Genomic DNA, 6,000 nt, shown 5'->3' with positions numbered 1-6,000 from the left:
TTTTTAAATGCATTCTAATCATTCAAAAAATTAGTAATCTGATTTAAAAGATTTCAAGACAAATATTTTGATATTTAATCTTTTAATAAATTGATTTATGCTGGTCGGCATTGTTGTTGCTATCATTGTTGGTGAGTGAGGTTAGCTAGGTGTGTTTGGTTGAAGGTGAATGGACCCAACCCCTTTTGGAGTAGAATGGATGGGAGGAGGAGGTTGAGGTTCGTGTGTCGCTTTGTCGAATTAATTATTTTGTGGTACACTTCACAGATAGCAATAATTTGAATGGATATTTTCTTCGGTTCATATTGCGTGGTATCACGAGTCATTGACCCTAATCGATTTGCCTTTTAAGATGGTATTCGTCTTCTTTTCATAACACGAAAAAGTTGAAAAACCGGGCCATGCATCATCTCTTTTCTATTGGAAACCTACCTCCAAAGGGACCAATTTTATATTCCTACTCATAATCGTAATATCTTCCTACCAAGCACATGCTCTCACGTTGTTGGCAAATCGTTTGTTAATATTGTTTATTACTAGGTTATCCGGTTGTTGCATCCATATTTATGACATGGAATTATACAACAACTAACTTCATTGTTTGTTTGTTTGTCCTGAATTACTGTGTTCTTTGTTCTTCGATTCAAAGATCGGTCTCCTCTCCGATTTCCTCATTACGAGTTAGTTTCCGCTTGCGGTGGCTATACAATTGTTTGCAGTGGCTATATAATTAATTTGCATGGCTCCATCTCGCTTGATCATCGAAATGAAAACAAAGGACTATTGAATGCTCATGTCCTGTTTGGATTTGTATGCTTTTTGAGATTTTTGTTGAATAGAAACACTCGATATTCTTTCATGGCTCTTGCAATGTTGAAGTGCATATAATGAGCTCTAGAATGTCATGCATAGTCCTCGTCTTTGTTAATTTGGTCTTTATTAATTTTGAATGCTTTGAAATGTTTGAAATGGCTTTGTTAATTTGGTACTGTTAATGCTTTGAAATGTTTCAAATGGTGTCATTATTACTTCAACTTTGAATGCTTTGAAATGTTGCTGCTTTCACTTGCTCCTTTCTTTCCAAACAATATATAATTTGGTCTCACGTGGTTGCTGCTTTCACTTGCTGTCTCTCCTCCACCTTCCATTGTCCAACTTTCAAGCAAATCGTTGGAATTCTAGGATCTTTTGAAGATTAACATGCAACTGTCGAATATTTATGGTTATATGTCTACCTTAAAAGATGTTTTATAAATTGTTTTCATTCATTAAAAAAACCAGGTTATGCTTATGATTGCAAATTGCATGTGAGCACATACATATTTTTTGTACTTGGATATCATATGTTATATTCCTTTGTCCCCAAAACCATTAATGAGTACTATATAATTTAAAAAGGGCATCAAACTTTAGTACCAATTCTTGTATTAAAAAGGAAATTCATGGACAGAATGTTGTTAGCAATATATAATTTGGTACTTGTGTTTTTTCTTTTTTTTAATCTATTATTTGTATTTGATAAATATTTTGATACTTAAAGATAATGGTGTACCAATTCTTCGTTATAATTTAGAAAGGACATCAAACTTTAGTACCAATTCTTGTATTAATATCAATTATGATAAAAATTGCACGATTTTGATACTTTCAAAGATCTCGTTCAAATTTAATCATTATTAAAATAAATTGTGCTAACTTTAAGCTGAAATAAAATTTTATTTATGTTATTTAAGGTATATTAAAATATAATTAAAATCATTTTGATTATATAATATTTTAATTGAAATATAATTAAAATCATTTTGATTATATAATATTTTAATTGAAATATAATTAAAATCATTTTGATTATATAATCTTTAATATAAAACTATACATTTTGATGGAAAATATAAATAAAACATGGCATAACAATTAAAAGTTAATATTAATAGAAAAACATATTTATTAATGATATTAATAATTCAAATTTTTTCCATAATATTTTTACCTGTGTGTTATAAATTATTTATTACTTATGGAGTGTTTACCTCTTTATTATTATTTGATTACAAAATATTATCATTTTTTATCTTTAAAATATTAAATTTGTTAATAGCTATCAATCATTTATGCAAATTTTTACTAATAATTTTACTAAATAAAAATAAACACGTGCCATCTTGATTCTTTTAGATTCAATGTTCCTTCCTGTAATTTCTTATAAGCATTTTTGTTTGAGAAGCAACTTGTCAAGTTATCCCCCATATAATCATATCAACTCCCCCTGCCATTAATAACCTATTTGCTTTCATTTTTAATTTGTTTGTCTCTCAATTATTTTTATAAAATTTAATTTGCATCTTCAATTCTTTGATAGTTTGTTGAAAATTGATATTAACCCAAACCAAGATATAATGTGTAATTGCAACTTCAACTCTTTGATAGTGTGTTCTAATTTGAATATGTTGCAAGAATGGCTCAAATCGCCTTTAATTGCACAAAGTGTGAGGCTAAAAAGAATTGGTATTGCATTGACATTATGGTTGGAACTCAGAGAATTGCGATTTGGTTCTTATTTAGAATTGGTGCCACCTTAGCCTACATACTTATAGACCAAGGATTAGGTCCTATACCTTAGATTTTTATGCAAAACGGGATTATGTGAAAAGGCTTGTATATGCTAGTGATGAGACCTATGTTTCACAAGTTAGGATGAATAGAAGCGCCTTTTTAAATTATGTGAGATGTTAGAATCGATAGGGGGTTGAAGTCGTCAAGAAACATGTTTGGTTGATGAGCAAGTAGCAATGTTTTTACATATCATCTCACATCACCTGAAAAATCGAGTTATCAAGCATCACTTTAGAAGGTCCGGGGAAACAGTTAGCAGAGCATTTCATAGTGTTCTAAATGCTGTCATACGCTTACAAGATGTCTTATTTAAAAAGCCGGAGCCAATTACAGCCGAATCTTCTGACACAAGGTGGAAATGGTTTAAGGTATTAGACTGAGTTTTATATAATGCTTGTACAATGCAAAGTTGACTTAGATTTAAATTAGTATTCTAACTCAAGGTTTTATATCATATGATGTAGAATTGCTTAGGTGCTCTTGATGGAACCCACATCAAGATTAGGGTGCCAACAGTTGATAAACCTAGATATCGAACCCGAAAAGGTGACATAGCAACAAATATGCTAGGTGTTTGTACACCTGAGATGCAATTTGTTTATGTTCTTCCTGGTTGGGAAGGTTCAGTTGCCGATGGACGGGTGCTTCGAGATGCCATTAGTAGAAGACACGGACTAAAAGTTCCACATGGTACAGTGTATAGTTAGAGGATTATATAATTTGGAATTAAGATCAAACTTTGTTTGCTGAATTAATCATGTTTTATAAAATTTATTTTATAGGTTGTTATTATCTAGTTGATGCTTGGATACACAAATTCGAGGATTTCTTGCACCATTTAGAGGACAATGATATCATCTAAACGATTGGCGTCGTGGTTATCACCAAGTTCCCGCAAGAGTTTTTAATATGAAACATGCCTCAGCACGTAATGTCATTGAAAGATGCTTTGGCTTATTAAAACTTAGATGGGGTATACTTAGGAGTCCATCGTTTTATCCTGTACGGGTGCACAATAGAATTATTATAGCATGTTGTTTGCTACATAATTTTATTCGAACCCATATGAGTATTGATCCAATTGAAGCGGAGGTGGGAGAAGGATTACCTACTAATGTGGTAGATGACGCTGAACCGAATATCACAAATATTCATCCATCGGATGCTTGGGCTACTTGGAGGATGGAACTAGCCACCCAAATGTTCGATGAATGGCAAGCATCTAGAAATTAGTTAGGTTTAGGGACAAATTGAGTTTGAATTGATTTGTTGATGTTATTTTATGTATCTAGTTTATGAAACTTTGGTGGTCTTTGATTAAAATTTTGTATTGTACTAAACTTTGTTGAATTATAATTTAATTATCTTTTCATTCACATGTGTTATAAATTTAAATTTAGTATTGAACTACTCAATGAAATATTATAAACTGCTCAACTTTTTATTCATGATATTCAAAATAGTAAAATAATGTTAATTTGTTTTTTTCTTAAGAACAATATGTCGTGTTCCACCAACGGTGCTTCTTCTCAAGCTTCTCGAGGGAGCAAAAGAAAATGGGTTCCAGAAGAGGATGCAGCCTTGGTTTCTTGCATGGTGGATTTGCACAATGTAGGAACATTTAATGCTGATACCGGATTCAAAGCCGGTTATTTGAACGAGCTAGAGAAAATGCTAGAAAAGGCTTTACCAACAAAGAATGTTGAAGGCGAAACCAAACATTGAATCCCGGATTAGGTGCCTAAAACGGGAATGGTCAGTCGTCTACGACATGCTTAATGGCCAAAACAACAGTGGTTTTGGTTGGGACGAGCATAGGCAGCTCGTTGTTGCTGAAGATGCAGTTTGGGAATCCTATGTAAAGGTAAAATGTATTTCAAGTATTTATTTATTTTTTTACAAATCTTATAACTAATATGATTTCCTCATTTTTTTTAGAGTCACAAAGAAGCCTCTCAGTTCAGACATCGTACTTTCCCTTACTACAACCAGCTTACTGCGATATACGCAAGAGACCGGGCGACTGGGAAAGACGCTCAAACAGCTGCTGATGTTCTTGAGGAAATACATGCTGAGGATGAACGTACTACAGATATGAATGAAGAGAGAAACACATTCTATGAGTGCGAAGCTGACCTGTGTTTAGACGACATGGATGTCTCTGGTACAGATCCGCGAGGAGATAGAGACCAATGGGGTTCATCATCTTCAAACAAGAGAAAGAAGAAATCTGATGCTCGTGATAGTGTGTATGCTTCATTTGAGGAGGCTGCCACCTTGTTGGGGGAAAAATCGAGGCCGTTGCGATAGAATCAGTATGAGTATTGCCTCCGATGTGGTAGTTCAGCAGAAGTCTGAAGAAAAGATGGAAGAGAATGCTTCAAATTTATATTCAGCCTTATGGTCAATTGAAGGTTTAACCGATGATCAGCGGTATGATGCTTTGAGTAAAATTCCCGATCATCCAACTCAAATGATCGTTTTCTTCATTTACCTTCATTGTCTGATTGGAATGGGTCAGAAGATTTCTTTCTCACCATTAAATATCAATGTTCAAACTTTTTGATGTTGTATAACTTTTGAACATATGGATTATGATGTACAATGCAAATTTTCATCTAACTTTTTCTTAGTATAAGTTAATATAAGAATATTAATTATTAAGAATATTATGATTTGGTTAAATTAATATAAGAATATTAATTATTAAGAATTTTATTAAATTATATTGTTCAATTAAAATATATTTAATCATATATTATGTTAATTTATATTTTATTTCAGAAATTAATATAAAGAATATTAATTATTAAGAATTTTTTAAATTATATAGTTTAATTAAAATTTATCATATATTATGATTTCATATATTATGAAATTAATATAAAGAATATTAATTATTAAGAATTTTTTAAAATATATAGTTTAATTAAAATTTATTTAATAATAATTATGTTAATTTATATTTTACAAGATCATATATTATGATGTGAGTAAATTAATATAAAGAATATTAATTATTAAGAATTTTTTAAATTATATAGTTTAATTAAAATTTATTTAATAATAAATTATGTTAATTTATATTTTACAAGATCATATATTATGATTTGAGTAAATTAATATAAAGAATATTAATTATTAAGAATTTTATTAAATTATATAGTTTAATTAAAATTTATTTAATAATAATTATGTTAATTTATATTTTACAAGATCATATATTATGATTTCAATAAATTAATATAAAGAATATTAATTATTAAGAATTTTTTAATTATATATTTTAATTAAAATATATTTAATAATAATTATGTTTAAATATGATTAAATTATTTATTATTGATAATAATAATCTTATTAAAATTTAAATAACAAAACAATAAT

Source organism: Gossypium raimondii, chromosome 8 (assembly GCF_025698545.1).
Source record: "Gossypium raimondii isolate GPD5lz chromosome 8, ASM2569854v1, whole genome shotgun sequence".
Classification (NCBI taxonomy): Eukaryota; Viridiplantae; Streptophyta; class Magnoliopsida; order Malvales; family Malvaceae; genus Gossypium; species Gossypium raimondii.
This window is presented reverse-complemented; position numbering follows the sequence as displayed.